Source organism: Miscanthus floridulus, chromosome 4, assembly GCF_019320115.1.
Source record: "Miscanthus floridulus cultivar M001 chromosome 4, ASM1932011v1, whole genome shotgun sequence".
Lineage (NCBI taxonomy): Eukaryota > Viridiplantae > Streptophyta > Magnoliopsida > Poales > Poaceae > Miscanthus > Miscanthus floridulus.
Genome location: NC_089583.1, coordinates 55,468,785 through 55,479,652, shown reverse-complemented (window position 1 = coordinate 55,479,652; position 10,868 = coordinate 55,468,785).

Sequence of the window (10,868 nt, the reverse complement as noted above, 5' to 3'; positions counted from 1 at the left end):
GGCTTGTTGTGGTCAAGTGAGAGTTCGTGCTTGTTACTCTTGGTGATCGCCATCACCTAGACGGCTTGGTGGTGATTGGGAGCTTGGTGATCATTGAGCAGAGCTTGTGAATGACCCAACTCAAGTTGTGAGCGGTTGTGGGTGATTCACCGCAATGGAGTGTCGAAAAATCAACCCATAGAGAGCACTTGATCCTTGCGCGGATCAAGGGGGAGCTACACCCTTGTGTGGGTGCTCCAACGAGGACTAGTGGGGAGTGGCGACTCTTTGATACCTCAGCAAAACATTGCTGCGTTCCTCCTTCTCTCTTTACTTTGAGCAATTCAATTCTTGTTATTTACATTCATAGAATTGTCATGCTAGAGTAGGATTGGAACATTGGTTGCTAAACTTTTGTGTGGTAGATCAATAGAAATAATTTTTAGGCACAAGGGGTTAATTGGGCTAATCGTAGGACTTAAGTATTGTAAATAAATTTAGAATTAGCCCAATTCACCCCCCCCCTCTTAGGCATCTTGATCCTTTCATAGCGGATGCGAACATAGCATGTAGTCAGAGGCTACGTTTGACCATAAGCGGGCTTGTTGATTGATAATTTCTGATCTATAGTACTAACAATGGGGGTCAATCGGATCGATGGCAGCCTTAATAGCAGTTCTAGACTAGATTTCATCAACTAACAAGCTTACAAGATCACAAAGTGAGATCTAGGCGAAATAAAGCGACAAGACGATAGTTTGTTAAGATATAAAGCTGATCCGTTTCAACCTTAATTGGGTAAGGGGTGATAGTGTTAAAAATAGTAAAAAATCCAATTATAACAAGATCAATAACTAGCAAATCTACTAAAAACAGCAAGGAAACCCTACTAATTTTAATAGATTCAACTAATAACTAATCCATATCAAAATTTGTACAAGGTCGGCTGGACCGATGCAGCCTTACCAATTTTCATAAGAATCGATAAGTAACTTGTATCAGGAATTGTATGAGGTCAGCCAAACTGATGCAGCCTTACAATTGCTGATAAAAGTCGATAACTAACTTAACCAAAGTTTACAAGAGGTCAGCCAAACCATTACAGACTTATAAACAAAAGTATAAGTCATAATGGTAATCACAAACAAACCGGAGGTCGGCCGAACCTATGCAGCCCTGTTTGGCCGAAGAACTCACTGAGATCTACTCTACTCCTACTCCTAGGGTTGGCGTAAGCCGAAAAGTAAAGATAGGGGTTTGTGATTGATTGTAGAGATGTCCATTACAATAGCCAGGGTTCAATATTTATACCCGAGGCTTGACTATGATCCTAGTTGAACAAGACTGGTTACAAAACTTAGAAAAGAAAACAAAATATCCTAAATTAAGAAAACCTTGACCTCAATCTTTCCCTTCTATGAAGTCCGGCATGTCTTCTTGCTTTAAGTCACCACCATCTCTCATCCATAAGGCCCCAAGATGATGACATCATGATACCGATGGCAACTCAATTAGCCAATTTCATGAATATCTTAGCTTCTTTTAATGAATTTTGAGTCCCAGGGCTCTCATGTATATCGGTCAAAATTTGGTGTCAACATATCCATATCTACTTTTCACATTGCATAATTTATTTTTATTTTAGCATGTTTACTTTTTGCAATGCATATAAAAAAATAAAACACATAAAAATACAGAAATATTTTTCTGCATAGCATATATATACAATTGTATACAGAGGAAATACAGGTATACGGACCCACAAGAGACACCTAGGACCCACTCAACCACCACCATACACTACCACCAAATTTTGAGGTCGTATCTACACCGAAAGCAAGAAAATTTTGATTCACCACTAAGCAAAGCACCATCTAGTGGAGGATGAGGGCATGTGGGTCCAAGGTGGGGCTGGCCAGCACAACCACTTGGCTAGCTGGCTAGGCCGGCTGGCCTACTGCTATTGTGCCTATAAATAGCAAAGCTTAGGGTAGCAACTATCCTCAAGCTCAGCTCAACACCTTCTATTAAGCCCCATGTTCGAATTCTTCCTATGTAGTTTAGAATTTCCAAATATATAAGTGCTATAGAAATTAGAAAATCCAAAAATATAAGATAGAGATCCTGCTAAAATTCTGCTAATAGAAAATATTTCTAATCTCAAGAATGACTAACCTCTGGACGGCTGACCGCTAACCCTTTTTATTATAATCCCTCCCATGAGTTTTGTTGTTCTTATTGATATTTTGCAGGATGATGAACAAGCACAGAAACAAGTTCTCACGATCATCATCTTCTCGCTCCACCAGAAGTATGTTGTCCCGAGCCAGCTCTGACATGCAAGTAGATGAACCATCCTCTAGAGCTGTTGCGATCCCTACTCAAGCACAGAACAACACCCTGATGGAAGAGAAGGACCTCCGTTGCCGATCCCTCCAAGAGAGGGAGAAGTACCAGCAGCTAAAGCCATGAACATTCTCACTCACAAACATGTATGATCCTCGGCTACTTCAAGCCACAGGTATGGATGCTAAATTCGATTTAAAATTTCAAGTTGTAGGATGGCAAAACTTTTGGGATGTTTCGAAGTCTGGTTCAAAACTTTTGACTATGGAATTTTGTGCACCCTAACAATCATAGACCCAGGGATAGGTTATAGTTTTTTTGGGAAGGAGTATTCTTCTTCTTAGAAAGATTTAAGTCTTCTCCTTGGATCTGATGCACAATGTGTTGTAGATGTAGACTCCACCATACAAGATTTTTATAAAGCAAAATTTTGGAGGGTGTGGGGGTACGACTTCGGATACCCACAATAGACTACATGGGCTACACTGCCAAGGGCGGTCCAGCCCACAAGACAAAGACTTATGGTGCATGGTGTAACAGAATTGACCAATTTATAAGAGCACAAGTATAAAAACAATCACGGGAGTGATCAAACCGTTATACTTGAACCCATATAAACCCGGTAGTCAACTGAAACCATGAAGGATATCAAACCAACTTGCATACAACCAACACCATAGTGAATCAACATAACAAGATACATTTACATACATTTCACAAGTAGTTCACAAGTATCTCATACATCAGAGTTCACACAGTTATTACAACATGGGTTCACAAATAGCGAAAGGAAAGTAGTTTGCGACCATCACACACACTTCGTTCAAATACAAGCCAGTTCCATAGTCATATCCAGCAAATACAACATGATAAGATAACATAGAAGATCATGCCCATGATCTAGTCTTCATCCCCCAGTAGGGTGGAGACAATACTTGCAGTAGCCATTATAAAGCACATCATCTACAACATGAGGGAATAAACCCTGAGTACGAGAATGTACTCAGCTAGATTTACTCATCGTAAACCAAAAATAAATGACACCAAGGAGTACGCAAGGCTTTATCGGTGGATCTTGATTGACTAACCATTTTGCATAAAAAGCTTTAATGATACAAGATTATATAACTTAAATTATTAGTTAAGCAACAACTTATCAATATTAAGCCTGTCAACTAGATTAGCACATGTACTAGTGCAAGCAATTGATTAACTCCAAACATTAGTAACCATATCCGGTATAATGTTGTAACATCATCATCATCATTATAACCATCAAGTTCAATTAAGTGTCTCTACGTTGTCACTGCTCAATCAAGTTCTCACTATCCAAGAGAGACAGCAATTCGAATCGATTCCTACCTAGCTGGGGAATTATTCCTAACACAAACCCAATCAACCTAATCAGTGGTTGTCTTGGGTCACCGTTGGTACAACTCAGGAATAAATTCGTGGTTCCGAGGAGTGCCACACCTCTGTCTCCTAACTTGCTACTACTCATCCAGAAGTCCTTGCTCGAATTTCAGAAGCATGACTCCCTCCAGAACACTTATTGCATGCATATGCATAGCATAAGAGTCAAGCATGCACAAGAGATGGAAGGTGATGATGAAATGTACAGCCATGTAAAGATGGAAACATGAATGACACGATGATATAAGATTAACATCTGTTTTACTGAGTAGATGCATATCTTTTCATGAAAGCAAAAACTACACACTCACCAAGCTCTAACAACCTAAGATAAAGTTGTTCATCTTTAGTAAGAGGTCTAGCACTTGCAACTAACAATTTATCTTAATTAGCTAATGGGCCCTCACCTTGGCTCGAATGAGACTGCAAAGGGGTCAAGGAAGTAGAGCAGAGCCAGGTGCGTCTATGGGTGCAAGCAATTGCGCGGTAGCTAGCCAGTAGAGGAGCTGCACAATGGCGATGCACTCAATAGCAATGGTGGTGGTGCAGCGCTGTGCTTCCGTGTGCTCGGGCAAAGTGAATGGGAGCAGGCAAAGGCAGGAGATGAAGCCATGCATGCATGGCATCATCATGTCCACAATGGCCTAACGAGTTGGGGCAGCACCGACGTATGGCCTCCACCTATTGCGGGTGGCCAGCACTGGTCGGCCACGATGGCCTAATGAAGATGTCCTTGAGGCCCGCCATCAACCGACTGATGGCATGTTTTCATCCCCTCCAAAGTCCAAATCGGTGGCAAGTTAGCAAAATATTCTTGAAGCAAAGTTGTAGAGCTATGATAGGGCTACAAAATTTCTTTAGAAAGTATCAGCTAATTCTCAAAGGATCATGAGTTACATCAACCCAAAGTCAGCCAGGTCAAACTGTAATTGTAGCTATGACTTAGAAAATTTTCTAAGTGCTGAATCAGCACCCAAATCTGACTTGTGGGCCATATTTGGGACTATTCCACATATTTTTTAGACTTGGCCTCTAAACAAAGTTTGTTACATATATAATTTTCAACAACTTTGATTGCTTAGCCATGCAAAGCTTCTAACTTGCAGTTCATAAAAGGTCAAACAAATTGGTTCCCTAGGTTAAACTAAACACATCAAGACTTAGGGGCTTTATTAGGTGAAATATTCTACACAAACATTGTTCCATTAGGCATCCTAAGTGTAGCTAAGGTATTTTAGTTACCAACATCACCCACTTGCACTATCACATATGATCATAAGCATACCTATAGGAAAAATATAAAACACAAGTCATGTTTCACATGTTTCAATTGCACGTTTCATATGAAAATGCTTATGCATGAATGAATGATGCTTATGCTCATTCAATGCAAGTGTAGTTATGCATACCTAACATCTAGGGTGTTACAACCCTCCCCCTTATAAAAATCTTGCCCCAAGATTTGAAAAGCATACCATTTTGAACAAAAGGTAGGGTATACATCCATCAAATAATCTTCCTGTTCCCACGTTGCATCGCTCTCACTACCCTGATTACTCCACATAACCTTGTAAAACTTGACCACATGGTTCTGGGTTACTCTCTCTTGTATCAATAACCCACACTAGCCTTTCTTCATAGGATAGATCTTATTTCAACTTGATATTTCTAAGTGAAACTTTTTCTACAGGAACATGGAGACATTTCATCAATTGAGAGACATGAAAAACATTGAACATAGCTCTCATCTCATAAGGTAACTCTATCTTGTAGGCTACATTCTCACTCTTCTCTATGATCAGATGTGGGCCTACGTATCTCGGTGCAAGCTTCCTCTTTACTCTGAATCGTTGCACACCTTTCATCGGTGATACTTCATATAAACGTGATCACCAACTTCAAACTCAATGGGCTTCCTTCTTTTATCTGCATAGCTTTTCTACCTAGCCTAAGTGGCTTCCATATGTTTCTAGATAGTATGAACTTGTTGTTCAGCCTCTTCAACGAAATCAATGCCATAGTATCTCCTTTCTCCAGATTCAACCCAAGTTCAAGGGAGTTCTACACTTGCGGCCATACAACGCTTCGAACGGAGCCATCTTGATACTTTCTTGATAACTATTATTATAGGAAAATTCAGCCAAGGGTAACCATTTATCCCATGAACCTTTGGAAGATATGACACAAGCCCTTAACATGTCTTCCAATATTTGATTCACCCGTTCCATCTGTTTGGAGGTCTGTGGATGATAAGCAGAACTTCTAACTAAGTTGGTGCCTAACATCTTGTGCAAATGTTCCCAAAAACATGCAGTGACCTAAGGTCCTCTATTTGATACAATGGTTCTAGGAACACCATGGAGACGTACTATCTGATTCAAATATAGCTCAGCATAGTCACTTGGTCGATAGTCAATTCTAACTGGTATGAAATGAGCAGACTTGGTTAAATAATCCACTATTACCCATATAGAATTAAAATTCTTTTGGGTAGGGGGAAGTCCAACAATGAAATCCATACTAATCTCTTCCCATTTCCACCCTGGAATAGATAATGGTTGAAGAAGTCTAGTAGGCTTCAAGTGAATTGCTTTGACTCTACAACAATTATCGCACCTTGCAACATAAGCTGTGATTTCTTTATTCATCTTGGTCCACCAAAAGCGAGGTTTCAAGTCTTGATACATTTTGCTACTTCCTAGGTGAATAGATAACTTGGATGAGTCAGCTTCTTCTAAGATTTGGTTTCTAAGCTCTTTCTCCTTTGGTACTACAAGTCTGTCCTTAAAACATAGGACACCCTTCTTATCCACTTGGAAGTGTTTTGTTTCTTGCTCTTTCATTGTCCTCTTTATGTGGAACACCCCCACATCAGATTTCTGAAGCTCGATGATTTTACTTTCAAGAGAGCAACTAAGAGTAATACTATCCAACACAGCAGGATGTAATAGATGTGCCAAATGATAATCTTCTTCCAAGAGAGAATTGCAAATAGATTTTCTACTCAAAGCGTCGACAACAACATTAGCTTTGCTCAGATGATAATGTACTTCTAAGTTATAATCTTTGATCAACTCTAACCATCTTCTCTGCCTCATGTTCAATTCCGGTTGAGTAAAGATATACTTGAGACTTTTATGATCAGTATAAATATGACACACGTTACCGAGCAGGTAATTCCTCCAAATCTTCAAAGCATGAACAACAACAGCTAACTCTAGATCATGAGTTGGATAATTAGCTTCATGCTTCCTTAGCTGATGCGAGGCATAAGCAATAACCCATCCTTCCTACATAAAAACACATCCTAAACCAGTACTTGATGCATCACAAAACACATCAAAAGGTTTCTCGATATCAGGTTGTGCCAAAACAAGAGCTAAGGTCAACAAAGTCCGCAAAGTGCAAAAAGCAGTCTCACACTATGGTGCCTAAACAAACTTTACATCTTTTCGAAGCAACCTGGTCATGGGCTTGGCTATCTTAGAGAAATCTAGGATGAAGCAACGATAATAGCCACCCAAACCAAGGAAACTTCTAACCTCATGCACTAAAGTTGGTGCTTTCCAATTCAAGACTTCTTGCACCTTAGTCAGATCAACCAAACTCCCTTCGCCAGACAACACATGACCCAAGAAAGGTACTTTCTTTAGCCAAAACTCACATTTACTGAACTTGGTATAAAGCTTATGTTCTCATAGTCTGGATAAAACAATTCTCAGATGCTCTACATGCTCTTCGGCATTCGCGGAAAAAATCAAAATGTCATCAATGAAGACAACTGCAAACTTGTCCAGTCCCTCCATGAATACAAAATTCATTAGATATATAAAGTATGCAGGGGCATTGGTCAAACCAAAGTACATAACAAGATACTCATACAACCCATATCTGGTGGAAAAAGTGGTCTTAGGCACATCCTCTGATCTAATTTTTATCTGATGATAACTAGATCTCAAATCAATTTTGGAAAAACCTTTGCCTTAGACAACTGATCAAATAAAATATCAATACGGGGCAATGAGTACTTGTTCTTGACTGTCACGGCATTGAGTGGACGATAATCCACACACATGCATAATGACTTATCCTTCTTCTTCACAAATATAGTAGGACAACTCTAGGGAGAAGCACTAGGTCAGATAAGACCCTTTTCTAACAATCTTGTAACTGAACTTTAAGCTCTGCTAACTCATTGGGTGGCATCCTATAAGGCCTTCTAGAAATAGGTGCAGTACCCGGCACTAACTTGATTTTGAATTTGATCTCTCGGTCCAGTGGTAAACCAGGTAGATCATTTGGAAATACTTATGGAAATTCACAAACTACCGAAACATCCTCAATTCTCAGGGTCTGGATAGCATTGGTAGTGCTGTGGAGGTCTAGATCTCTGTGAAGTGGCACAAGGAAAGCATCATTGTTAATAGGATCTCTTAACATAACAACCCTAGTGGAAGTATAGATGAGCACTCCATGACCGCTCATCCACTTCATTCCCAAGATTACATCTATACCTAATCCTGGCAAAATTACCAGATCCGATGTATACACTCATCCCCCTATTTCGATACTCATAGCCTACACTATCTGATTGGTACAAATATTACTTCTAGTTGCACTAATGAAATAACTACCCATGGATATTGTAATTACCTCCTGATTGTACTTTGATGCAAAAGCTAGACTCATAAATGAATGCGAAGCACTGAAATCAAATAGTTCAACTGTAGGATGTTGATTCACAATAAACTTACCTGCAGTGACCACAGTAGCAGAACCGTCCAATTTATAAGAGTAGAAGTACAAAAACGATCGTCGAAACGATCAAATTCTCGCACTTGAGCCCATATAAACCCGGTAGTCAACTGAAACCACGAAGGATTTCAAACCAACTTGCATACAACCAAGATCACAGTGATTCAACATAACGCATCACACATTACAATATTTCACCAACAGTTCATAGATAGATTACAACACATCGAAATCATAGTTATTACAAACCAAGTCTTGTAAAGTAGCGGAAGCAAATAGTTTAACTGACACACACGAGTTCAAATACAAGTACCAGCTTGCCGATCACATCCCACAAAATCATTCGGATAAGATAAACAGAGATCATGCCTGTGATCTAGTCTTCGTCACCTGCCGGGTGGAGACAGTACTTACAGAAGCCCTGATAAAGAAGATCATCTACAACAAGAGGGAATAAACCCTGAGTACGAGAATGTACTTAGCTAGACTTACTTGTCGGAAACCAAAAATAATTGACACCAAGGATCATGCATAGTTTAATTTAGTGGATCTGGCTAACACTTTGTTTTTGTGGGAAAGCATAAGTAATAATGATCAACTCTTAACCTAAGCTAGCAGTGACTTTTAGCCATTAACCTGTCATCTATATTAGCACCTGTACTAAGCAATCAATTGATTAAGATGCAAACATTATTAACCATAGCAGGTATAAACTATGGCAACATTATCATCATCCTTCATTTAACCATATCGTTAAATTAAGTGAATCTACATTGCCGCTGCTTAGTCAAGTTCTCACTATCCGGGAGAGACGACGACTCGAATCGATTCCTATCTAGCTGGAGGGGTATTCCTAACACAAACCCTGCTTCCTCCGTCAGGATCGCAATCAAGTCACCTTTGGTACAACTCAGGAGAAAAGAAAAGAAAAGTCATGGGTTCGGACAGCGTCGCATTCTCAAGGGTGACACTCTGCCAGGAAGTGCAGGACTTTTAAACACATGACCCCTTGGACTCATGCCAATGTCCCCAAGCACATCCTTACTTCCTCCAGAATGCACATGTCCCCCCTAGCTCCTGGCCTGAGTCAAACTACTAGGCTTCGCGGTTAGAACAACTTATCCAGCCAGCTAAGTGTTAGGCTGCGTTCAACATGACTTGAGGACGTACAGCGTATCGATCCTTAAATGACACAGATGGAGTCACTATGTCCAACCCAACACAAGACTCCGCCCGGTCTTAATTCATTACTAACATGGTTCTTTTCTACGATAGCAAATATAGACAATCGTGACCTACCTCATCCTAAAGCTCGCAGGTGATAGGAAATCACCCAACTTCTACTGCACTAAGCATGGCTAAGCATTTAACCCATTCCTAAACTTAAATAGGATTCAAGTGCGATATCTGGACAAGGATAGATATATAATGCAACAATTGGTTCTAACCAATTCCTATACTTAATGCATCAGCAACAATAAAAGATACTCAAGATATTTGTAAAAACATGGGAGACTTAATATGCTCCGGGGCTTGCCTTTTAGGAAAGAGGATGGGCGGTGGTCAGGGCACTCGGGCAACTCCTCGGCGGCTGCTTCATCGATTGCCTGAACTTCGGGCTCCTCCTCCTGGCTCGCTCCCTCGAACTCTAGAAGCGTCACTCCCTCCTGGGACACCTATTGCTTGTATGCGCAAGATAAATATCATGGATGCACATAAACGAAATTAGGGATACTCGGGGAATGCACATGCTTACTGCTATACACATATTCTAACTTATGCTCTATTCAAATCACTTTAACTTACCAAGTTTAGACAACCTAATATACAATTGCTCATTTTCATTTAAGGACCCAGCACCTGCACCTAAGCATTTCTTGAGTTAGCCTAACACCTAAACAATCAACAAGAACAATGCTACAAAGCATTCACACCATCATTCATATTTTAGCAAAGCTAGGAATATACAGCAGCATAGTAATTTGACCATAACTATAGATTTACAAATCCAAATGACATGCAATAAGACAATTTAGAAAGCTTATGAAATTGCCTAAATTTCATTTTTAGACCTCAAGACGTGATTCCAACTTTTACCAGGTTGAAATCACTTAACAACAGAAATCTGTCCTCACAAGACAGAGAGCAGCCAAAACTAGACTCAAACTGAGAATAGCCATATCTCCTAAACTACTTGGTCAAATGCCACCAAATTTTAACACAGGCTAGTTTAGTAAGTTAACTATAACTTTGGTACTCACATGATTCCCAGAAAACCAAATTATCATGGTGAACTTTGCAAAGTTCTCAGAACTGTCCAGAAAGACATAATGTAAGAAAATAATTATTAACTTATGTTGCAAACACTTAAATGG